The sequence below is a fragment of the Oncorhynchus mykiss genome, chromosome 24 (assembly GCF_057628025.1).
Source record: "Oncorhynchus mykiss isolate SJ-2025 chromosome 24, ASM5762802v1, whole genome shotgun sequence".
In the NCBI taxonomy this organism is placed as follows: Eukaryota; Metazoa; Chordata; class Actinopteri; order Salmoniformes; family Salmonidae; genus Oncorhynchus; species Oncorhynchus mykiss.
In genome coordinates, this window is record NC_143045.1 from 31,333,565 (window position 1) to 31,361,006 (window position 27,442).

Sequence of the window (27,442 nt, forward strand, 5' to 3'; positions counted from 1 at the left end):
GGCGCTACAAAGTATTAACTTAAGGGGGCTGAATAATTTTGCACGCCCAATTTTTCAGTTTTTGATTTGTTGAAAAAGTTTGAAATATCCAATAAATGTCGTTCCACTTCATGATTGTGTCCCGCTTGTTGTTGATTCTTCACAAAAAAATACAGTTTTATATCTTTATGTTTGAAGCCTGAAATGTGGCAAAAGGTCGCAAAGTTCAAGGGGGCCGAATACTTTCGCAAGGCACTGTATGCAGCTGTAACACAATACAACAGATGTATTTTCAAAGTACTACCCTGAATTTGAAAAACAACAAAGTGAGTACCCACAACACCAAACACCCAAGAGATGGCGTTTGAGAAATGTTATGGGGGTATGGAATCCAGGATTGATAGTCTGTGACATCAAAATTGAAGTTATAAACATATTTTGTTTAATTATATTTGTATCATAAACATTGGTGTAAAACCTTATATTCAGTTAGCCAGTGAGACATTCTGAAGCACATGAGCCATCTCTCAGTAATATTTTTCAAGAAGCAACGAGATATTTCATAAATGTTTGTCATAGTGAATACACAAAGCTAGGTTACGCCAGTGGACACAATAATAATGCAATCTGTGTGCCATTATTCAAAAGGGCAGCCAAATTTCCCTCTTTATTCACTTTCTTTGCCCTATACAAGTCATACAGATATAGGTCCCCTCCTCCATTATCACATCCTTAAATGCAATTGAAAATGGTGTAAAGTGACAAGCAATTTGCTAAGTTAGTAAAGGTACATTAACGTTACATTAACAAATCGTTTTAGGCAACGTAAATAGCTAACTTTACTTAGCCAGCCACCCAGAATGCAACACACTAACATTAGCAACTGCGTTAGCTACCTTAGAAGCTAGCTAACTAATGTTAGCTGCAATTTTTGTTAGCTAGCTAGTTTCCAACCCAGGCTAGCTACTGATACCTAACTAGCTACCTAACTTTAACTTAGCATATAAAATGCTCACCGACATGTCGTCCAAATTGTCCAAGTCCTACTTCCTCTTTACTGATCTGTGTTAAAAGTCACCCGTTAGCTAGCTTCTGTTGACTAGTCAATTCGGTGACCTCTTGTGCAATTTAATGTGAGCTAATAGCTAACTAGCTACTGCTAGAAACCCATTGAGGCAGCAATAGTTTAGCTAACGTTAGCTAACGCTAACATGCCTTCTAGTTGACACCCTTTGTTCCCGACTGAATATATCCAGTATCTAACTTTAAAATCACTCTTTGGGTACAGCGAGCACCATCCCCCCTCTCTCTATACTCCCGACACCAGGCTCTGTTAGGCAGGTCATAAATTCCTGGAGGAGATTCTCTCCTCATGTCCAGAGTATAAGAGAGTGAGTTTTCATAAAGAGAACAAAGGAATTTCTTCCACCTCACAGAACTTGAGAACCGAACAATATTCATGTTCTGGAGAATGTAGAAAAGGTTGGTGACGTAGCCAGCTACGAACTGGTCCGTTTGGTACAATTTTGTGAAACTCACGAGAGACAATACAGCCACATTACCATAGCCCTGTTTATACAAGAGTCTCAGTTATGAGGCTTACATCTAAATGTTCTATACAATTAATGAGTTAAAGATGAAACTATTTGTGAAATTAGGTAATGTGATTTTAGACTGTTTAATGAAGGAAACTCCAATTACCTTTGGAGTTTACCTAAATCAGAGGCCTGCCCATGAGCGCAGACATTGAGCTGGCATCCCTTTCTGCTCCTCCGATTATAACCCCACCTTGGGAATTTAACTTCAGACCATGCTTCTCTCAATGAGACTAATGTGAGGTAAAGAATAATTCATCTTTTATTCCAAAGACTTTATGACTGACAGACTACGACAACTTTTTCATGACTGGACTCGTTTTTCAAAGTTCGAACTGGATGGCTGGAAAGTGTAAACCACTGCGCATGTGAGGAGGGGGATTCCCTCACCAATGCATATTTTAGCTTTCTTCCCCATTTGTTTAATAAAATGTGAGCAAGATAACACACAATTAATTCATACATTTTTAATAATAGTTACTGGAGGTTGCTTTCTGGCATTGGACTCATCAAATACCTGCTGAATACACATGCTAGCTCACTATCTATTTTTGCCCCATTAACTTGGTGCATTGTTTGAGAAGTGCAATGAATTGGTGGTGTGTTATTTGCTTTTCATTTGTGACCTTGACTTTGAAGTATCTTTTGGGCTACACCAATAGAGCACATTGCCGCAGCCCCTTTCCACTAACCTTGTGGTACTAACCTTGTCACGTTCTAACCTTAGTTCTTTTATTATGTCTTTGTTTTAGTATTGTCAGGGTGTGAGTTGGGTGGGTTGTCTATGTTCTTTTTCTATTGAGGCAGCTGTCATTCGTTGTCCCTGATTGAGAATCATACTTAGGGAACCTGATTTCACTTTTGAGTTGTGGGTGTTTATTTTCAGTGTTAGTGTTGGTGCCACACAGGACTGTTTCAGTTTGATTACTTCACGTTTATTGTTTTGTTCAGTGTTCATTACTTTATTAAAAAACATGAACACTTACCACGCTGCGTTTTGGTCCTCACCTTTTTCCACCACAGACGATCGCTACAAACCTTGTAGCCTTGTAGCTACCAAACAGAGATCAACAGTCCTACGAATGTGACAATTATGAAACATCCCTTTTTTCTGGTTGCATTAGACCCGAACAGACCCAAATGGCCAAACTTATTGCTTTGTCAGTGCATGGAAATGTTGAGGATGCTCCACAAGAGGCACAGGAGACACTAAGAGATATCACATTGAACAAGGCTAATGTATTGGTGAATTTTGTTTGAGGCTGCTGGACTAGTTTAGTACATTCATGTCACACATTTTTTTTGTGCTTGTTTTTTGTCTTTATGTTTCAGAGGACTGGCAGCAACATTGTATCTGTGGTGGAATAATATCAAGCTTAACTTATGGCTGAGATGAGGGACCAGATGAAGCAGATGTTTGAGAGACATTCTGAGACCACGGGACAGTACATGAAGAGGCACTGGCAATGTTTGTTCATTTTGCAAATCCTTTTTCCAGAGTTGCTACTACACTCATACAGAACCACAGCATCTAGGAACTTCTCAGCCCGGTCGAGCTTGAGGAAATAGTACTTTTTAAAGTAGCGTGCAGAGTCAAGAGGTAATTCGAGGGCTCTCACCATGAAATAAACATGGTTTTACGACATACCCTTGCTCAGAAGCCTGAAACAGTTGTTTTCTGACTCAATTATTCTTGCCATGACAACCGCAGAAGTGCAAGGATGGATTGTTGTATGACATAGCCAATGGAGACCTTTTTATTTTTTTATGTTTTATTTAACCCTTCGTTTACCGGGTAAGTTGCCTGAGAACACATTCTCATTTTCAAGTCACTCCCACCTTTATTTGCTAGGCCCAATGCTTTGAAGTTGATTTTGTGTACAGATGAAATAGAGATATGCAACCCACCTGGATCACATGCTTTAAAAAAAATTGCTGACGGTTTAATATTCATTGGGAAATATAGATCCTAAATATGGATCTAAGCTAGCTGAAATTAAACTTCTTGCCATTGCTAAATCAAGTGACCTTTCTTGGCTTTGTATGAAAGTGATAATGCCCTCGAAGCCGGTGTTTGGAGGATATATTGGCACGGTTTACCAATGTAACAACACCCGTGGCAATATATCCTCCAAACAATTCTCTGGCATTATCACTTAACCATGCTTGAGTTGATAGAGTTTACCCAGATACTTTTTGCTCTAGTGATTTTGCTTCAAACCATTTCAAGATTCAAGTTATTAATCAAGCAGCATTTGAACAATTTCAAGCAGATTTTTATTGATAATGTAACACTCAAGCAACATTATTTACTTCACCTTCCCACACAAATTAAGTATTTGTGTCCTATGGTAAGCCACATGTGCATGAGATTTGAATCAAAGCACGTTATTTTTAAGCAATGGACTTCCAAAATCTAAGATTAAAAAAATGTTAGCAAATCACTGGTGAAGCATAATCAGCTGTTTGAATGCAGTCAAACGGTGAATGGCTCACAACATCCCATTTTTACACATGAAAGAGAATTGGGACCCCCCTCTGAGGGGAGAAATGTACAATATGATCAGGCAAAAGATAGAGTTCTGTGGTATTGACAAATTATGACATGTTGTGTCAGTGAAGTGGCTTGTTCTAAATGGGAATAAATATACAAGTCACAAGTCTTTGATCATTACCAACGTGAATGACAATGTTCCAGAATTTAGCAAACTCTTCCTACTATTTCTTTGATTATCAGCCTTATGACACCTTGGGTCTGAGTAGGGATTTGTTAGCATATGAAGTTGCTGTACCTAACCTTGCCCATGCCCCAAAGTTGGTATATAAGGAAAGGCTTATAGATTTTACATCCTACTACTCACTCACTTTCAAAAGCAGCATGTGTGCTCCAATGAAGCATTATCTTGGGGATGTACTTGCACGTCACAGTTATAATGAATAGGTGTTCTAATGTTGTCTAGCAGTAGCTCAGATGTCAGGTTTGGGGCTTTGTTTCCCACTTGGGGAATTCACATAATGTACTGTAAGTTGCTTTGCATAAAAGTGTCTGCTGTGGCATATTGAAAAAAAGCAGTTTGAGTCATATCTGGATTGTAAATGTTTTTAATACAAATATGAATTTTATAGTCTCTTCAAGTGTGATATCTTCAAATTCTTGTCATCAGTAGATTCCAGCTCCAAAAAGCTGTTCCCTCAAGAATGTGTCTCATTTAACTTGTGGTAAGACAACTCAATACATATATTCCTAAAACAAGCTAAATAGTCTAACACAGTTAGCACTTGATAAGTAAATCATTCTTAAAATAGGATAATATGATTTTTATTTGTAAATTTTACCCCCTTTTTCTCCCCAATTTCATGGTGTCCAATTGTTAGTAATTACTATCTTGTCTCATCGCTACAACTCCCGTACGGGCTCAGCAGAGATGAAGGTTGAAAGCCATGCGTCCTCCGAAACACTACCCAACCAAGCCGCACTGCTTCTTAACACAGGGCGCATCCAACCCAGAAGTCAGCCACACCAATGTGTTGGAGGAAACACCGTGCAACCTTGGTTGGCGTGCACTGTGCCTGGCCCGCTGAGTCGCTGGTGCGCGATGAGACAAGGATTTGTAATCAGATTTTTAATTTTTGCAATGTTAAACTAAAAATAGCTATTCTATGGGCACAGCCGAAGAACCATTTAGCATCCATTTTTCTAAGCGTGTACAACCTATAACTGTCTTCTATTCCTCAGGCTACATAAGCTCACAACTTGGTCATATTAGGTTGTTCTAAGTTATCATTTGCTTCAAATTCCCAGTTGTCGATTCCGTTAATGGAGTGGAGGTGGTGTCCCTTCATGTTGTGGAAGCAGTAGGAACAATGTGCAGTGGCCACGGGCACCACTTTGGAGAAGTTGGAGAAGTTCACTCTGTACTTGCCCTCTTTACTGCGGGAGATGATTGGCAGGAAGCTGTAACCCCACATGATCTCCTGAGGGATGAAGGAGGTCCTGACCTGGCAGGCTGAGCTGGTGGTCTCGGCTGTGCCGTCCAGAAAGACCACCAGCTCAAACTCCTGCTTATGGAGTGTGTCCACTGCCATCTCAAAAAAAGGGCTAGCCTTGTCAATCACATGGTAGAGTGTGAGAGGGCACACAAAGAATAGGTTGTCCTTCCCAGCATCCACCATGAACTCAATGTTCACCTGATCCATGATGATTGTCTCCCCATTGGGTTTGATGGTTGTCCTCAACAACTTGCCATAAATCTGGCTCCCGATCATCAGGGTCTTGCGTAAGTTGGCCACTCTTATCATGAGGCAAAGGAAGTCCTTCTTAGGACAGATGACAGCTGTCTGACTGAATGTGATGGTCTTGGCCCTTTTCTTAGGGATGGAGATCTTGGCCAGGATGATTCCACACAAGAAACAGTTGATGATGGAACCTATGAGAAACTGGGTAATGATGAGGGTTACAGCACCAGAACAGTGAGGGGTGATGACGCGTACACCATACCCGATGCTGGTCTGGGTCTCCATGGAGAAGAGGAATGCTGTAATGAGATCGGAAACGTTTTCCACACAGTACTTGTGGCCTTTTGGGGGGTTCTGCCAGGTCAGGTCCCCGTTGCTCCGGGCGATCCAGAACCACAGTAGTCCGAAGATGAACCAGCTCAGGTTGAACGAGACGGTGAAGAAGAAGAGGACAAAGCACCAGCGGAACTCCACGAAGGTCGTCCAGAAGTCCACGAGGAAGGCAAACTGGTTGCCGCATTTCACGTTACCAAATTCAATGTTGCATTGGCCATATTTGGTCACCAGCCGGGTTCGGCGGATTCTTCGCTCCACCAGGTGGTCCTGGATGCGCTTCCTGATGCCAAACATCATTTTCTAGGTCCTGTCTTCTGTTAGAGATAATAAGAATATGTTTGTGAAATAGTTCATACTTTAACTAATTGGGTTAAACTGACCTTCATTTTCATCAAAATATCATTATATGAAACAACTCACAAGCACAAACACTTCAGTCAGTCTATGATCAATGGAAGGACTTCACATACCTGCCCCAACCACATTTCTCTACTTACTAGCAGTTGCTGTGCATCACTTGCACATTTTTATGTGCACTTACATTTTGTAATCCTGGGCACATGCCATAGTTAAGACCCAGATGATTTTACCGTTATCCATTAGCCTTTTACTATGTTTAAATCAGTGATTTTGACTGTAAAAATACTATTTTGTTATTTTAGGGGGAATTGGTATAATATCTTAACAACTATTTAATATCAATAGGTTTGTTTAGTTTGGTGTCTCTTGCACAATGCTAGACCTGGTTTATGTGCGTTTTGCTGAATACAATGCTAGACCTGGTTTACTGGAGTTGAGGTGCAGGGGTAGACCTGATTTACAGTTTATGGATATTTAGGCTTTGGCACATGTAGACCTGGCTTAGTTGGCTAATTGAGTTCAAGAACAGGTGCAGACTTTGGTATGTAAATTGGAGCTGAAGTATAGGTGAAGACCTGGTTTGTATAAATATTGGGGCTGAAATGCAGAAGAACAGCAATTGATCTAACAATTATGGCTTGCATGTAGCAGTAGACCGGTCAAAGGTCACAGGACTAAGATATGCAAATAACAGGGTTGGAATGTGCAGCAAATAGGTGGATATAGGTTACTGTTGGTGTCTTGGAGAATATAGGCGGAGTAAAAAATAGTGCATTTAGCATCAGGATATGGGTGTATGGGTACTTGATTGTATAAATATTAGGGTTTAAGTGTGTGGGTAAGTGGGCTGAGGTATATACTGTACCCAACATGGCCAAAAGTATGTGGACACCTGCTCGTTGAACATCTCATTCCAAAATCATGGACATTAATAGGGAGTTGGTCCACCCTTTGCTGCTATAACAGCCTCCACTCTCCTGGGAAGGCTTTCCACTAGATGTTTTAACATTGCTGCAGGGACTTACTTCCATTCAGCCACAAGAGCATTAGTGAGGTCGGGCATGGATGTTGGGTGATTAGGCCTGGCTCGCAGTCGGCGTTCCAATTCATCCCAAAGGTGTTCAATGGGGTTCAGGTCAGGGCTCTGTGCAGGCCAGCCAAGTTCTTCCACACCGATGTCGACAAACCATTTCTGTATGGACCTTGCTTTGTGGTCGGGGCCATTGTCATGCTGAAACAGGAAGGGCCTTCCCCAAACTGTTACAACAAATTAGGAAGCACATAATCATCTAGAATGTCATTATATGCTGTAGCATTAAGATTTCCCTTCACTGGAATTAAGGAGCCTAGCCCGAACCATGAAAAATAGCCCCAGACCATTATTCCTCCATAACCAAACTTTACAGATGGCATTATGCATTGAGGCAGGGAGCATTCTCCTGGCATCCGCCAAATCCAGTTTCGAACGTCGGACTGCCAGATTGTGAAACGTGATTCATCACTCCAGAGAACGTAATTCCACTGCTCCAGAGTCCAATGGCGGCGAGCTTTACACCACTGATCTTAGGCTTGTGTACAGCTGCTCGGCCATGGAAATCCATTTTATGAAGCTCCGGACAAACAGCTGATGTTGCTTCCAGAGGCAGTTTGGATCTCGGTAGTGAGTGTTGCAAACGAGGACTAATTATTTTTACACACTATGTGCTTCATCACTCGGTGCTCCTGTTCTGTGAGCTTGTGTGGCCTATCACTTTGCAGCTGGGCCGCTGTTAATCCTAGATGTTTCCACTTCACAATAACAGCAATTACAGTTTACCGAGGCAGCTCTAGCGGGGCAGAAATTGGATTAACTGACTTGTTGGAAAGGTGGCATCCTATGACGGTCCCATGTTGAAAGTCACTGTGCTCTTCAGTAAGGTCATTCTACTACCATTGTTAGTCTATGGAAATTACATGGCTGTGTGCTCGATTTGATACACCTGTCAGCAACGGGTGTGGCTGAAATAGCCGAATCCACTTTGCAGGGGTGTCCACATATTTTGTATATACTGTATAGTGCAGTTATTTGGGCTGTGGAATAGAGGCAGAGCTGTGACTAAGAATAAAACATATATTTTTACATACTTTTCAATATAAAAGATAAATATGGATCATGTTAGGGTTACTAATGGCATTTGATTTGCACAGTGGCATGCATGTCTGGAACAATCTGGGAACAAACAGGTTAGTTAAGGCCTAAAATCATTCAAAAAATAAAGTTATTGTTGAAATATATCACTCCACTAGCCAAAATCAGTCAGATAACCATAACCTACCTAAAAGCATCCTCATCTAGCCTACTACAACCACATATAGTGGCTTGCAAAAGTATTCACCCCACTTGGCATTTTGACTATTTTGTTGCCTTACAACCTGGAATTAAAATTGATTTGTTGTGGGGTTGTCCATTTGTAAATCATTTGATTTACACAACATGCCTACCACTTTGAAAATGCAAAATATTTTTATTGTGAAACAAACTGAAAACTTGAGCGTGCATAATTATTCACCTCCCCAAAGTCAATACTTTGTAGAGCCATCTTTTGCAGTAATTACAGCTGCAAGTCTCTTGGGGTATGTCTCTATACGCTTGGCACATCTAGCCACTGGGATTTTTGCCCATTCTTCAAGACAAAACTGCTCCAGCTCCTTCAAATTGGACGGGTTCCGCTGGTGAACAACAATCTTTAAGTTATACCACAGATTCTCAATTGGATTGAGGTCTGGGCTTTGAATAGGCCATTCCAAGACATTTAAACGTTTCCCCTTAAACCACTCAAGTGTTGCTTTAGCAGTATGCTTAGGGTCATTTTCCTGCTGGAAGGTGAACCTCTGTCCCAGTCTCAAATCTCTGGAAGAATGAAACAGGTTTCCCTCAAGAATTTCCCTGTATTTAGCATCATCCATCATTCCTTCAAATCTGACCAGTTTCCCAGTCCCTGCCAATGAAAAACATCCCCAGAGCATGATGCTCCCACCACCATGCTTCACTGTAGGGATGGTTTTCTCGGGGTGATGAGAGGTGTTGCGTTTGCACCAGACATAGCGTTTTCCTTGATGGACAAAAAGCTCAATGTTGGTCTCATCTGACCAGAGTACCTTCCTCCATATGTTTGGGGAGTTTCCCACATGCCCTTTAGCGAACACCAAACGTGTTTGCTTATTCTTTTATTTAAGAAATTGCTTTTTTTCTGGCCACTCTTAAAGTGGTCCTATGGACAGATACTCCAATCTCCGCTGTGGAGTTTTGCAGCTCCTTCAGGGTTATCTTTGGTCTTTTTGTTGCCTCTCTGATTAATGCCCTCCTTGCCTGGTCCTTGAGTATTGGTGTGCGGCCCTCTCTTGGCAGGTTTGATTTTGGTGCCATATTCATTCAATTTTTTAAAAATGGATTTAATGGTGCTCAGTGAGATGTTCAAAGTTTCACATATTTTTTTATTACCCAACCCTGATCTGTATTTCTCTACAACTTTATCCCTGACCTGTTTCGAGAGCTCCTTGGTCTTCATGGTGCCCCTTGCTTAGTGGTGTTCCAGACTCTGGGGCCTTTCAGAACAGGTGTATACTGAGATCATGTGACAGATCATGTGACATGACATGACTGGTTGTAGATTGCACACAGGTGCGCTTTATTTAACTAATTTTGTGACTTCTGAAGGCAATTGGTTGCCCCAGATTTTATTTAGGGGCTTCATAGCAAAATGGGTGAATACATATGCACGCACCACTTCTTTGTTTTCTATTTTGAATTGTTTTAAACAAGCTATTATTTTTATTTCACTTCACCAATTTCGACTATTTTGTGTATGTCCATTTGTTACATTTTTCTTCTGTCGAAGGAGAGGAGGACCAAAATGCAGCGTGGTAATTTTGATACATGTTTAATAAACACGAACAATACAAAACAAGAAACATACTGCGAACACCGAAACAGCCTATACTGGTGCAAACTAACACAGAGACAGGAACAATCACCCACGAAACACTCAAAGAGTATGGCTGCCTAAATATGGTTCCCAATCAGAGACAACGATAAACACCTGCCTCTGATTGAGAACCACTGCAGACAGCCATAGACTATTCTAGATAACCCTACTATATCACAATCCCAACACCTACAAAAAAAAACAAGACAAAACAAACCACATGATAAACCCATGTCACACCCTGGCCTGACCAAAATAATAAAGAAAACACAAAATACTAAGACCAGGGCGTGACACCATTACATGAAATCCAAATAAAAATCCATTTCAATTACAGGTTGTAATGCAACAAATAGGAAAAATGCCAATGGGGGATGAATACTTTTGCAAGGCAACCTGTAGCTGCATATAGGGCGGCAGGTAGCCTAGCAGTTAAGTGTGTTGAGCCAGAAACCAAAAGATTGCTGGGTCGAATCCCTGAGCTGACTATGTGAAAAATCTGTTGATGTTCCCCTATATTGTACTTGCTCCTGTAACTCACTCTGGATAAGAGTATCTGCTAAATGACTAAAATGTTAATTATATAAAACTGTCATAGTAACCACTGGTAAGGTAAACTCTTTGATGGATGGTCCCTGGCAAGAAAATGTTCTCTGAATAAATGTGGCCTGTGTTGCTGCCAAGCTATGCCAAATAGTTGGATGGTGGTGTGACTGTTAAGTACTGAATGACCAGTGCAGTAAGCTTTGTTCCTACGCTCAAAGCTATGAAATGTCCTTTATTTCATAAACCGAAATCCGATAGTCACACACGGTTCTTTGTTGAGAAGCTTTGGATCTCACAAAGCCTTTCACACGTAATCATGATTACCCCCCCAATTGTTACTGTAAGGTGATATAATGAATGCCAAGATCATTTGAGATGTACTTTGATACAATGCTTGGCTGATGCTTTTCAATAATATACTTTTGAAATAGAGCGATCATTTTATTAGTATTGTGTGGTTCAGTTGTCATTGTCGCTAATAACTCTTCAACAAGTAATGATTTGCCCAGGAAAACGTTATAATCATTTATTTAAAGGTTGTGCAATCAATGCCAAGGGGAGCCATTTCCACCCTTGTAATCATCCGTTTGTGATTAAATGCAATGTTATTCACATTTTGATCTTTCAGTCAATTAAATAATTAACTCAATATTAACACTGATAGATGTAGGCACATGTTGTATGATTTACTTCTACGATGAGAGTTCAGAAAGTCAGCTACTTCTTTTCCCCATTTGGGGAGAGACCGTCCCGACTGTAAATTTCTCATATAACAATAGCAATAAAAAAAAATTCCTCTCAAGACCCTTTCCTTTTAATGTTAAAATCCTCAACAATATTCAAGACCACAAACTAACCCCACTACACACCCACCTGTATACAACGTTTGTAGTGGGGTCAGATCAGTCATATAACATACAATAACATACAATATGTTTACCGGCAGACATGCCACTCTTCACCCATAGGGTTTTTGTAAACTAGAACGTTAGCGGGAATGTTAATATAAAAATATATGCGGCAATTTTGTTAAGGGAGAGTAGCCATAACGGCAAGCTCACCTTAGCCTCAAAGGAGGTGCATATCAACATAATGGACGTCATTATTACACTGTTATTGTAATGGGAGAATACAAAGCAACGTTTTCCCTCACTGGATGATAATGGTCCAACTAAGATGATGTACTCACTCAAGCGGAGCTTACCTGTCAGTGTGTAAACTGTGGAAATCCAAAATTGTGTTGCACATTGGTTGCCCTCTGTCGCTGTCTCTCTCAGCCTGGTCTCTGGTGTGTCCTGTACTTGGTGTTCTGACACTTTCGCAGTGCTACACCTGTGTGCTTTTATAAACCCTTGTACTGGTGGGACTGGAATCACTTCAGGTGATGTTGACACGCACACAAACATGAAGTACCTGTACCGCCCTCCAGCAGGTTGAGTGGGTATGAGTTTACCCCACACAGCGCAGGTACCCAGGGCCAGCCTGAATACCCTGTGTTACACCACCAATGTATGCACGCACGCACACACGCACATGCACGCACACACACACACACACACACACACACACACACACACACACACACACACACACAGGCACACACACCACACACATGCTTGTATTTAATGTTGAAGGGGTAAATAAAGATGTTATACAATCATGCTACACACACATCAAATCAAACTTTATTTGTCACATGCGCCGAATACAAGTGTAGACTTTACCGTGAAATACTTACTTACAAGCCCTTAACCAACAGTGCAGTTCAAGAAAAGTTAAGAACATATTTACCAAGTAGACTAAAATTAAAAGTAATAATAAAAAGTAACAATAAGAATAACAATAACGAGGCTATATACAGGGGCACGGGTACCGAGTCAGTGTGCAGGGGTACAGGTTAGTTGAGGTAATTTGTACATGTAGGTAGGGGTGAAGTGACTATACATAGATAATAAACAGAGAGTAGCAGCAGTGTACAAAAAGGGAGGGGGTCAATGTAAATTGTCCGGTGGCGATTTTATTAATTGTTCAGCAGTCTTATGGCTTGGGGGTAGAAGCTGTTGAGGAGCATTTTGGTCCTAGACTTGGCGTCCGGTACCACTTGCCGTATGGTAGCAGAGAAAACAGTTTATAACTTGGGTGACTGGAGTCTCTGACAATTTTATGGGATGTCCTCTGACACCGCCTATTGTATAGGTCCTGGATGACAGCAAGCTTGGCCCCAGTGATGTACTGGGCCATTCGTACTACCCTCTGTATCGCCTTATGGTCAGATGCCAAGCAGTTGTCATACCAGGCGGTGATGCAACCGGTCAGGATGCTCTCGATGGTGCAGCTGTAGAACCTTTTGAGGATCTGGGGACCTATGCCAATGTTCTCCTGAGGGGGAAAAGTTTTTGTTGTACCCTCTTTACGACTGTCTTGGTATATTTGGACCATGATAGTTCATTGGTGATGTGGATGTCAAGGAACTTGAAACTGTCGACCCGCTCCACTGCAGCCCCGGCGATGTTAATGGGGGCCTGTTCGGCCCGCCTTTTCTGCCAGTTCTCTGACCTCCTCTCTATAGGCTGTCTCATCATTGTTGGTGATCAGGCCTACCACTATTGTGTCTTCAGCAAACTTAATGATGGTGTTGGAGTCGTGTTTGGCCGAGCAGTCGTGGGTGAACAGGGAATACAGGAGGGGACTACTACTATCACACCCCTGAGGGGCCCCAGTGTTAAGGATCAGCGTGGCAGACATGTTGTTGCCTACTCTTACCATCTGGGGGAGCCCCGTCAGGAGTCCAGGATCCAGTTGCACAGGGAGGTGTTTATTCCCAGAGTCCTTTGCTTATTGATAAGCTTCGTGGGCACTATGGTGTTGAACACTGAGCTGTAGTCAATGAACATTATTCTCACATAGGTGTCCCTTTTGTCCAGGTGAGAAAGGACAGTGTGGAGTGCGTGGATCTGTGGATCTGTTGGGGCGGTATGCGAATTGTAGTGGGTCTAGGGTTTCCTGGAGGATACTGTTGATGTGAGCCATGACCAGCCTTTCAAAGCACTTCATGGCCACCGACGTGAGTGCAACAGGGTGGTAATCATTTAGGCAGGTTACCTTCACTTCCTTGGGCACAGGGACTATGGTGGTCTGCATGAAACATGTCGGTTTTACAGTCACGGTCAGGGAGAGGTTGAAAATGTCATTGAAGACATTTGACAGTTGATCCTCGCATGCTTTAAGTACACATCCTTGTAATCTGTCTGGCCCAGCTGCTTTGTGAATGTTGACCTGTTTAAAGGTTTTGTTCACATCGGCAACTGAGAGCGCTATCACACAGTCATCCAGATTAGCTGGTGCTCTCGTGCATGCTCCAGTGTTGCTTGCCTTGAAGCAAGCATAAAATAAATTTAGCTCGTCTGGTAGGCTTGCGTCACTGGGCAGCTTGCGTCTGTGTTTCCCTTTCTAATCCGTAATAGTATTCAGGCCCTGCCACATCCGACGAGCGTCAGAGCTGGTGTAGTAAGATTCAATGACTTCTGGTTGTGATACTGTATGTACATACAGTCACAGTGGGGACGACATCGTCGATGCACTTACTGATGAAGCCGATGACTGAGGTGGTGTTCTCCTCAATGCCATTGGATGAATCCCGGAACATATTCCAGTCTGTGCTAGCAAAACAGTTCTGTAGTGTAGCATCCGCATCATCTGACCACTTCCGTATTGAGCGAGTCACTGGTACTTCCTGCTTTAGTTTTTGCTTGCTAGCAGGAATCAGGAGGATAAAATTATGGTCAGATTTGCAAAATGGAGGGTGGGGGAGAGCTTTGTATGCATCTCAGTGTGTGGAGTAAAGGTGGTCTGAATTTTTTTTGGGGTCTTAGTGCCAGCTTCGTTCTGTGGTGGTAAATAGATGGCTACGAATAATATAGATGAGAACTCTAGATAGTGTGGTCTACAGCTTATCATAATGTGATCTACCTCAGGTGAGCAATACCTTGAGACTTCTTTAGTATTAGACATCGCGCACCAGCTGTTATTGACAAATAGACACACACCCCACCCCTTGTCTTACCAGAGGTAGCTTCTCTGTTCTGCCGGTGCATGGAAAATGATGCTAGCTCTATATTATCTGTATCGTTGTTCAGTCACGTCTTGGTAAAACATAAGATGTTACAGTTTTTGATGTCCCTTGTTAGGATAATCTTAATTGTAGGTCATCAATTTTATTTTCCAATGATTGCACGTTAGTAAGAAGAATGGATGGCAATGGGAGTTCACTCGCTCACAGAGGGATTCTTCACGCAGTAGATGTGGATCTGGGCCTGTTTCAGTGAAAGCAGGACATCATTCTCGCCGGACTCGTTAAAGGAAAAGGTTTCTTCCAATCCGCGGTGAGTAATCACTGTTCTCATGTCCAGAAGTTATATTCAGTCATAAGAGACGGTAGCAGCAACATTATGTAACATTATGTCACAACTGCTTGTTCCGTCTTCTCCTGCTCCCCCCGCCCTCTGGTGCTCGACGTTGCCGGTCTACTAACCACCGGTCCTGGCAACCCATCATTACACACACCAGGAAACCATCCTTATGCACACCTGCACCTCATCATTAGGCACACCTGAACTTCATTACTTCCCTGATTACTCCCCCTTTATCTAGCACTGCGTGGTTATCACCCTTAAGGCAGTATCCTGTGTTCATGTTCAGATGCTACTCCTGTTCGTGTAGTCACTCTATGTTCGTTCTTATAAAACTCAAAGACAGCACCTGCTTCTTGACTCCCTGCATCTTTGTTACAGAATACTGCCTCATTAAATGGAAGCTGCAGTCAACTGAGACATCTCCCAGATGGTCGCCGAGCAGGAAGACCTACTTCGCCAACACCACGACCAGCTGGAGCAACTGGGGGGTGAGCACCTACTCCAACTACGGCAGGATGGCCAGACCGCTGCGGAGCACACACTCACCTTCCGTACAGTGGCAGCATCCAGTAGAGGGAATGAGCCAGAGCTCCACTGAGACGACATCATCTCCTTGGACCCACTCATCTCAATGGTCATCCATCTGGATAACCTTCTTCGGGAGCATAGATAACCCCATCGCTCTCATAACTTCGTTGACCATTCTGATTCAGAGCATAAACCCATGGAGGTAGGGGCCACATGCCTCGCCGCTCCATCACCACCAAGAACAGCTACCCTCTTTTTTTACTAACCTGGAATTGCGGAGTGCCTACAATCTGATCTTCAACCGGGAGAAGGATGAATGGAAGATGGCCTTCAGCACCATGTCTGGACACGATGAGTATTTGGTGATGCCTTATGGATTAGTCTGTGTTCCAGGCATTCGTGAACGAGGTATTCCAGGACATGCTTGGGTGTCAGGTGGTCGCTTTATTAAAAACTTTAGCTCCGTTGTCACAACTCTCTCTGCAAGGGTGGTCCCCATAAGTTGATGTGGAGTCCTGCAGCTGATGAGGCCTTCCGCCTACTGAAGGGGAGTTTCACCTCCCTTCCGTTGCTGAAACACCCAAATCCTTCACTGCCCTTCATGGTGGAGGTGGACGCCTCAGAAGTGGGTGTGGGAGCTGTCCTATCACAATGCCAAGTAACCCACACAAATTCTATTCATGTGCCTATTACTCTAAAAAACTGTCACCGTCTCCTGCAGAGAGGAACTATGACGTCGGCGACTGGGAGCTCTTGGTGGTGAAGTTAGCACTAGAGGAGTGGAGACACTGACTGGACAGCGCCAAGGTCCAATTTCTCCTCCTTACTGACCGTCGGAACCTGGAGTACATACGGACAGCGAGGTGGCTGAACCTGTGATTCGGGAGAGGTCTCTGTCCTGGGTGCACCCATCATTCTGCTCTCCCAAATTGTTAATTCATATTAAACTCACTGACTGCACCGGCTTCCTGACTCCCTGCATCTACGTTACACTGCTGTTACCAGACTCTTCTTATGATTACTAAATACTGCACAATTTAAACACTTGCCCCCCCTCCATTCCCCAATACACATGTAAATATTGGACTATAAATTGTGCCTTCCTGTACTAAACGTATGCTAAAATGTATTATTCTATTGTACTGAGCCATTTACTTTATGTTCATATTCTTATCTATTATTTCTTATTGTTGTAGCATTGTCGAGAAAGAACCTTCAAGTTGGACAGTGTATAACATGTGTATCCCATACACTTGACTAATTAAACTGGAAAACTATGTCAAGAGGAAACACACACACACACACACACACACACATGAGGAAACACACACGCAAGAGGAAATACAAACACACATGCTTGTATTTGCTTTTGATGGGGGAAATAAAGATCTTGAATTGTAGCCACATATTGTGATAATACGTATGCCACATGAGTAGTATCTGCTGGCAGTGATTGTAGATTGGTTGTTGCACCATGTGAGGCTTTTATAGTGGTTAACGTTGGATGGTTGTCTGGTTCGTCTTGATGCTCAGGACCGGTGTGCTGTTGAGGGAAATGTCAATGAGGATTAGCATAAGAACAGGGAAGGGCTTGTCACCTGATGCTATTCCACAGCCCGTTGGCTCAGCAGCATTCATAATAAAACAACACAGTGAGGGACTCACGCGCCAGGCCTCTACCGCAGATTCATTACAAATCCATTGCTTTTATTGTTTGTGTGTTAGGCGACTCTCAACTGTATGCAAAAGGTTTTATTGTCTTCTCAGGAATTCAGCCTTCTCTGTGTGGCTTTTGACATCCCCCATTCTGTCTCACTTTCTCTCTTTGAAGTAGAGATTCAGTTGTCTTTACTTCCTGTAGGTCTGATATTTGATTGTTAACAGTAATGCTATTGGTCAACAAGATTTTGACTGAGATTCATTGTCTCTTTCTCTTTGTTCCTGACTTGCACTGGTGAGATACACTCTCTCTTTCTCTCTCCACCCCAGGGACTCTTGGGGCATGGCCTTTTCAGGCTATGACCTATCTCTCTCTCCCCCTCTGATCATGCCTAGAAAAATGTATTGTAATGCTAGTATTTTCTTGTAACTTAAGCATTATGCCTTATTTGTGAATCCGTTCATTTTACAATTATATTAAAACTGCACTATGCAGAAATCGCTACGCCATTTCCTGGTTGTAAAATTCTAATAGTTTGTCTAATTTTAGTTTATGTGAAAAACAAACAAGCACGTATAGTGCAGAGAATCATAGTGCCATCTAATCTGCTGTAAAATATACTCTCCATAACCACAAATGTTGTATTTTCAGCTGTTTGAAGCTGGTGAACAAAACTTAAAAACAGATCTACCTGTTCTTAGACTTGCTTTAAATGAGAATGACAGATCTATAACTCACTGTTCTATGTGAATTTGGTCAGGTTACCCAAAACGTTACAAATTGCAGCTTTAAACAATACTTGCTTTGTGCATAATACTTAATTAAGTTTAGGGTTAGGATTTCAGGTTAAGGGCAGGGTTGGTTTAGTGCTTAGGGAAAAAAGGATTTTGAATGGGACTGAATTGTGTCCCCACAAGGTTAGTTATACAAGACTGTATGTGTGTGTGTAGAGGTCCAAACCACTGACCTCAAAGAAAGGCTTAGTCTGAATATTTCAATGTAGACCTCTCTCTCTCCCCCTGCTTGTCACCCCCCCCCCCCCCCCCTCTCTGACTGCAGTGTTGTTGCAGTGAGACTGTGTAAGAGACGCATGTGTGTGCATACTAACTCATGGAGTGCTGTGCCTGCATCCCTCCTGTCTAATCCAAACACAGACCTGCTGCCTACTCTCCTATTCTTCTAAATAAAGCAGAGTAAGCATTGAGCTGTTATTAAAGGTGATGGAGACAGATGGAGCCTGTTGTTTACAAGTTCAACTGAATCACTGGCCTATCAGCCATGACACCCTGAACATAGTCGAGAGAGATGGAGGGAGGGAGAGGGGAGGAGGGGTGGATGACTAACAAATGTGTAGTAAGATCATTCATCACTGTCTGCATATATCATATATCTAGTCGGAGGTCATTAGTGGGGGGAACAACACATCTCTCAGATTGATGTAGCATCTCAGCTCTACATTCAGTAACACTCTGTCTAGACTCAGAGAGGTTAGAATGCAGCTCCACAGAAAGATGTTACCGATGTCCACAGAACTGCTACTGGTGGACCACATGCAGCTCTTCAGTCTTTGAGACAAGTGACACTCTATAGAGTCATCCTAATAGATTTTCACGTTGAAAGCTAATATATACAGCAAGTAGGGTATCCATTATTTATTATTTGGCAGCCCAAAAGTAACATCTCTTTGAACCTGGTCAAATGTTGGGGGCTGTTGGAGGCATCATACATTGATTATAGTTTTGAGTAGATACCGTTCTCTGTCCTCACCAGACCTATCTAAGAGCAGAGATTACATTCATGAAAAATGTATTGTGTCAGTCGACAAGGCAAAGTGGAGGAGAGCCGTTGTGTATAATGCCCTGGTGGCATCCTAAAGTCATGATGAATTGATATCTCCCAATCTGTCACCCATCTCAGTCAGTGGTGATGTTGATATTCAAACATCCCAGCAGGCTGTAGGCCAGTTCTCAGTCTTATTCAAATCTGTCCTGAACACAACACAACACCCTCGGCACCTCTGGCTGTGAGAATGATAACCCCTCCTGTTTGAAGAGCACAGTGCAATAGCAATACATCTAGAGCTCTTTCTCTGTGATGTCTCCACATGAAACACATCTCCTATTCTCTAATAGTGGGATTACATTTAGATTATGTGTGTGGGTTAGTTTAAATTCATATGCCTGTTTTTCTGCCTGTCTCTTTGTCTGTCACATATGGTCACACCTCACACACACATCCATGGAAACACACTCATCCAAGGAAACACACACATCCATGGAAACACACACATCCATGGAAACACACACCCATGGAAACACACACATCCATGGAAACACACACCCATGGAAAAACACACATCCATGGAAACACACTCATCTAAGGAAACACACACATCCATGGAAACACACACATCCATGGAAACACACACATCCATGGAAACACACACACCCATGGAAAAACACACATCCATGGAAACACACTCATCCAAGGAAACACACACATCCATGGAAACACACACATCCATGGAAACACACATCCATGGAAACACACACATCCATGGAAACACACACACCCATGGAAACACACACATCCATGGAAACACACACATCCATGGAAACACACACACCCATGGAAACAAACAAACAGCCGTCTGTCTTTCCTTTACACTGTTAGGTTTTAATCCTTTCACTCATCCTTGGTCACTTCTTGAAAATAGCAAGGGGGTTTTGTTCATGTGTATAAGTGGTCTGACTGACCCTCACTGTGAACTTTGGAAAGGCCAGCTGTTCCCCTTTACAGGATGACTGAAGAGACTGGTCTCCCAGACACACATTGATTAGAGAAGCATTAATCAATCCCAGGGATTATCCCTGGCATGGAAAAGGCTGCTTTCTATAGCAAACCAATTACACTTTTTATGGGATGGGAAGGTTAACTGGCTCGATGAGCAATCCGTTTAAATCATTGACACTCGAGGTCTGGAGACACATGCAAGGGAAGTTGAGAGGAGAAGAATGGGTCATTCTGGATGGAGGGGTGAAGGGAAGAGAGGGGTGAAGGATAGAGGGGTGAATGATGGAGGGTGAAGGGAAGAGGAGAGGAGAAGAATGAGTCTTTCTAGATGGAGGGGTGAAGAGAAGAGGAGAAAAACGTGTCGTTCTGGATGGAGGGGTGAAGGGGAGAGGAGAGGAGAAGAACGGGGTGATCTGGATGGACAGGGGGAGGGGCATATGGATGGAGAGGTGAAGGGTATATGGATGGACAGGGGGAGGGGCATATGGATGGAGAGGTGAAGGGCATATGGATGGAGAGGTGAAGGGCATATGGATGGAGAGGTGAAGGGCATATGGATGGAGAGGTGAAGGGTCATATGGATGGAGAGGTGAAGGGCATATGGATGGAGAGGTGAAGGGTCATATGGATGGAGAGGTGAAGGGCATATGGATGGAGAGGTGAAAGGTCATATGGATGGAGAGGTGAAGGGCATATGGATGGAGAGGTGAAGGGCATATGGATGGACAGGGGGAGGGGCATATGGATGGAGAGGTGAAGGGTCAAATGGATGGAGAGGTGAAGGGCATATGGATGGAGAGGGGAAGGGTCATATGGATGGAGAGGTGAAGGGTCATATGGATGGAGAGGGGAAGGGTGGAGGGGTGTTTTGGATGGAGAGGTGAAGGGTCATATGGATGGAAAGGTGAAGGGTTATATGCATGCAGAGGGGGTGATGGTATAGAGAGAATAAGGGAAAACATAAAATTATATTATTGGCTATTAAAGTTAATTGGAGAGGTTTCTGTGAAAGGTCTATGGAATCAAGAATGCATGTCCTTGTCCTTGTTGTTTTGATGAGAGAGTGTCTTCCCTTCATGCTGCATTGGTCATGCAGTGGGAGGTGTGTGTGTGTTTGTGTGTGCTTGCATGTGTGTGTCCCCGTGCGTGCGTGTGTGTGTCTGTGCATGCGTGTGTGTCTGTGCGTGCGTGTTTGTGCGTGAGCGTATGTGCGTGTGTGTGCGTGCGTGCGTGTGTGTCTGTGCGTGCGTGTTTGTGCATGCGCATGTGTGCGTGTGTGTATCTGTGCGTGCGTGTTTGTGCATGCGCGTGTGTTTGATGAGGGATGAGGAGGAGGAGCTGAAAAAGGTCCTCTCTTCACTTTAATGGGTCTCATTCCATTAATGACCACCGCATGAACTTTCCTTAATGTTGCCACTAGTATTAGAGGAGCTAAATTAACCTTGTGAAGAGAAACATCCTCTCATTACCTTGTAAAGAGAAACATCCTCTCATTACCTTGTAAAGAGAAAGATCCTCTCATTACCTTGTAAAGAGAAACATCCTCTCATTACCTTGTAAAGAGAAACATCCTCTCATTACCTTGTGAAGAGAAACATCCTCTCATTACCTTGTAAAGAGAAACATCCTCTCATTACCTTGTAAAGAGAAACATCCTCTCATTACCTTGTAAAGAGAAACATCCTCTCATTACCTTGTAAAGAGAAGCATCCTCTCATTACCTTGTGAAGAGAAGCATCCTCTCATTACCTTGTAAAGAGAAACATCCTCTCATTACCTTGTGAAGAGAAACATTATCTCATTACCTTGTGAATAGAAACATCCTCTCATTACCTTGTGAAGAGAAACATCCTCTCATTACCTTATGGAGAGAAACATCCTCTCAATACCTTGTGAAGAGAAACATCCTCTCATTACCTTGTGAATAGAAACATCCTCTCATTACCTTGTGAATATAAACATCCTCTCATTACCTTGTGAAGAGAAACATCCTCTCATTACCTTGTGAAGAGAAACATCCTCTCATTACCTTGTAAAGAGAAACATCCTCTCATTACCTTGTGAATAGAAACATCCTCTCATTACCTTGTAAAGATAAACATCCTCTCATTACCTTGTGAAGAGAAACATCCTCTCATTACCTTGTGAAGAGAAACATCCTCTCATTACCTTGTAAAGAGAAACATCCTCTCATTACCTTGTAAAGAGAAACATCCTCTCATTACCTTGTAAAGATAAACATCCTCTCATTACCTTGTGAAGAGAAACATCCTCTCATTACCTTGTAAAGAGAAGCATCCTCCAATTACCTTGTAAAGAGAAACATCATCTCATTACCTTGTGAAGAGAAACATCCTCTCATTACCTTGTGAAGAGAAACATCCTCTCATTACCTTGTAAAGAGAAACGTCCTCTCATTACCTTGTAAAGAGAAACATCCTCTCATTACCTTGTAAAGATAAACATCCTCTCATTACCTTGTGAAGAGAAACATCCTCTCATTACCTTGTAAAGAGAAGCATCCTCTAATTACCTTGTAAAGAGAAACATCCTCTCATTACCTTGTAAAGAGAAACATCCTCTCATTACCTTGTGAATAGAAACATCCTCTCATTACCTTGTGAAGAGAAACGTCTTCTCATTACCTTGTAAAGAGAAACATCCTCTCATTACCTTGTAAAGAGAAACATCCTCTCATTACCTTGTAAAGAGAAGCATCCTCTAATTACCTTGTAAAGAGAAACATCCTTGTAAAGAGAAACATCTTCTCGTTACCTTGTAAAGAGAAACATCCTCTCATTACATTGTGAAGAGAAACGTCCTCTCATTACCTTGTAAAGAGAAACATCCTCTCATTACCTTGTGAAGAGAAACATCCTCTCATTACCTTGTGAATAGAAACATCCTCTCATTACAACATCACCACCTCATAAAGTAATATATAAAGTAAAGCAACTTCAATTAGCTCGTAAAGCCTTACATTTTAACGACAGCCACTAGTTTATAAGACCTAATCTGTCTTCCAGTCCTCCCCTCCAGTATGTGATGAGTCTCTCATCTGTGATGGGAGACTCTGTTAATGGGAAAGGTGTTATGTTTACACACTAGACTTGACATTTATTGTCCAGATCGTCTTGTCTGAGTCGCCTGAACATATGCAGTTCATACATTGTTCAAATAGAAAATGCTGTTTTACAGACCAATAGAAATGTTTGATTTTAGCTGGAAAGGTTCCCCAGTTTGAGCCTAGGTTTTGTGGAATCGCTTTCATGTGCCGACTTCAGTGCCACAGTCATTGGAGGCTCAGCAAGCTGCTCTACTCTCTCAGCCCTTTGAAGTGGAAATGCAGGACTTGATATATTGTTTTAAAGGGTGTAATTGACTTTGTATAATTCAGACACGGACCGCAGTCGGTACCTCGACTCGTTCATGATTGATTACAACTTGTTTTATGAAATATGTACAATGCAGCATTCATTATTTATGTATCTCTTAACCTGCGAATTATAGTCAACCACCACCTGTCCACCACAACCTCTAACGTAAACAGATGATCAACTTGAGGGTATAACATTTAGTTCAAGAACAAGATCAATTACAGAAGTCAGTTGAGGCAACGGTAAAGCGAGATCAAATATCATGACTGTTCTACACTGACTATGAATGAAGAGGTGCTCCAGTTTCTTTTAGAATAACATATTATGACAGATTATTCTGTGCTTCGTTGATCCATTGCGGCAGAATGGAGACGTAAGGAGGAGACTTTAAAAAGGTCACCGTGCAGGTTATTAATGGCATGACAAATAGCAAATGGGCAATTCCACAGTAACAGAAAAATCTGATTGTTCACTTTAAAATGTATATCCAACAAAAAATAACAATCATTCTGTTGCCGTGGAATTTCCCAGATATCTTGATTTCCATGTTAACAGTCCAGCTCATCCAGACCTGACCTGACCTGGTAATCTCAAGGAACATTTATGTATGAAGCACACACAGATAAAAGATGCATAGTTTGCTGTACCAGTACAATTAGCACAATAGGCATGCTAAAACAAAGCAAGATGTGAACTACAGTATTTTGTGTTGTTTCTAATCCATCTTCCAGCATAGATCACTATTGCTGTCCATGGTCCTGAATCTGGCTCTGGCATACAGTAGACAGTAAAACAATACTATCCACCAAAGCATTTATTCAGACTCCTTCCCATCCCTCCACATCTTATGAGCTGTAGTGTGTAACAAGGTACGTGTGCAGCTATCCCAGCCAGCCCCTCTCAGCCCAACGGTCCCCTCATGTCAGTGACAGCCCAGGTCTCAGGCCCTCTCTGCTGGTGGCCAGTCCCTCAGTGGGACTCGGACATGACGTGCTCTCCCTGCTGGCCCCCCACCTGCACCAGGGTCTGGCTGACTGATCACCTGAATACATTTCCCATGTATACACACACACTCACTGTCACACCGCTATTCTCCACCTGACACTCTCTACCCATTCTTTTTTCCACCTTTTCTTGAAAGGTAATTGAATTTCCTGAATTTTCAGAGGGTACACATGAAGACAGGGGTAAGCAGGTGTCCTCACAGAGTTTACTGGGATTGCTTTATGCAAAAGACGAATTTGTCAAAATGTTAAGTATGTGTGTGTATGCATTGCATGAGTGTCAGCTATTTCCCTAATGTCAGCTGCAGCATTGTCCAAATTCTGACAATCTGTTCAGGCAACATAATTGTCTGAAGTCATGGGGCAAGCTGTTTGAGTGCTACTTATAATCAACAGAAAATGACAAAGTGTAGTTGGAAACCCTTCAGCAGTGAGAAGTAGAATGTTGATATCTTTAGGAGTATTTTCCCTCCCAGGGGAGACTGGGGGGAGGGGGAGGATGAAATATACATACACGCGATCAGGGTTACATGAAGAACAGGAAATGATTGACAAACAGTCACAGCTTGCTCAGATGGACAGCCCTGCTCCACAAAAGATAAGGCCAGTGACCTTAACCTGTGTCGGGGTGTGCGTGTGCATGCATGTGCGTGTCCATGAGTGTGTGTGACTGAGTGAGTGTGTGTCCGGCTGTGTCTATGCCCTCAGGGAACACTGACTTATGTGTAGTCTACAACGTCTGTCTATTCACCATTGTCATCCACTCTGCTTCAGGCAGTAGAGGTAGAGGTGGCTGTTCAACCTGAGCTTCCCTTGTCACCTGTCTAGACATCAGAAAGATAACATCAGCAGTTTTAATCCATCCAGACCTGAGAGTCTAATGGAGAGATATTGGTATTTCAGCAAGTATGCACTCCTTAAACTAAATGGCAATCTATCAATGAAATCTCAGGGCCTGACAGACTTGACATATTAGGTGTCAAGCAATGTCACACCTAAGTGAAATAAAGGCTTCTGTTTTAGACATAGAGGTTGGCTAATCATGTACATCACATCTGTCAAACTTATTCCACGGAGGCCCAAGTGTCTCAAGTTTTTCACTATTTCCTTGTATTTGGTTGATAAATGTAGGTCACTAATAAGTAAGAAACTCCCCTCACCTGCTTGTCTAGGTCTTAATTGAAAGGAAAAAACAAAAACCTGCAGACACTAGGCCCTCCATAGAATGAGTTTGACACCCCTGATGTACACCAACCAACCAGAGCCAAGTTTACACAACTACTGAGCTGATTGGGAGAGGGGAAAGCTGTTTCAGCCCTTGGTGAGAAAGTGCATGATTTTTTAAAATCAGAACCAGCTATTTATTGTTTGATCACTGCCCTAATCATTGCCCTAAGGCATCAGAGTGTCTTTCTCTTAGAAAATGAATTTATTGTGTGATCACTGCCCTAATCATTGCCCTAAGGCATCAGAGTGTCTTTCTCTTAGAAAATGAATTTATTGTGTGATCACTGCCCTAATCATTGCCCTAAGGCATCAGAGTGTCTTTCTCTTAGAAAATGAATTTATTGTGTGATCACTGCCCTAATCATTGCCCTAAGGCATCAGAGTGTCTTTCTCTTAGAAAATGAATTTATTGTGTGATCACTGCCCTAATCATTGCCCTAAGGCATCAGAGTGTCTTTCTCTTAGAAAATGAATTTATTGTGTGATCACTGCCCTAATCATTGCCCTAAGGCATCAGAGTGTCTTTCTCTTAGAAAATTAATTTATTGTGTGATCACTGCCCTAATCATTGCCCTAAGGCATCAGAGTGTCTTTCTCTTAGAAAATGAATTTATTGTTTGATCACTGCCCTAATCATTGCCCTAAGGCATCAGAGTGTCTTTCTCTTAGAAAATGAATTTATTGTGTGATCACTGCCCTAATCATTGCCCTAAGGCATCAGAGTGTCTTTCTCTTAGAAAATGAATTTATTGTGTGATCACTGCCCTAATCATTGCCCTAAGGCATCAGAGTGTCTTTTTCTTAGACAAGGAAATTACACACACTCTTTCCCTGCTTGCTTGAGGATTTCAAATAAGATGTTAACCTGCCTTCCGTTCTCCACACCTCAATTTATTAAATGGATGAGTCTCTCTGTATGTCTCTCTGGGTTAAAGCCACACTCTGGCAACCACAGACGTTCTATAGTCGGCTCATAACTTTATTTAGGCATTTATTTTTCCTCAGAGATGTCTTGGCAATTATTGCTGCCACTTCAAATTGCTGGTGGATTTTGGATGAACATGAGATGAACATGAGATGAACATGAGAAGTGCTTGAGGGTCTAGCCGGACTGCTTTCTAATTACTGAGGGCAGGATATTATTTTGTACTCATGTCAGGGGAGAGACATCTGTATCAGAGTATACATCCCTATGACTAGTGCACGTCGTGCCAGGAAGATCTACAGATGATTTAAACTTATTTTGACTCGCGTCAGACAGAGCTAGCTCTAACCTTAGCTTAACGTCCACACCCCGGCTTAACCCTGACCCTAAACCCAACCCTAGCTTCATATCCACACCCCGGATTAACCTTAACCCCAACCCTTAACCCTAAACCCTAACCCTTAACCCTAACCCTATGAAGGTTCACTAACATTTTACA

At 42.5% G+C, this 27,442-nt stretch overlaps 1 long non-coding RNA gene and 1 pseudogene across 2 annotated transcripts in view; both read right to left on the bottom strand.

The window, feature by feature from the left end:
• LOC149972421 (uncharacterized) overlaps positions 1-27,442 on the bottom strand; it is a 318,744-nt gene that overhangs the window by 134,499 nt on the left and 156,803 nt on the right. The window lies entirely within an intron of this gene.
• On the bottom strand, positions 4,659-6,453 carry LOC110503468 (ATP-sensitive inward rectifier potassium channel 1 pseudogene; annotated as a pseudogene). Its single transcript, XR_016491429.1, has one exon. The product of XR_016491429.1 is annotated as an ATP-sensitive inward rectifier potassium channel 1 pseudogene (transcript).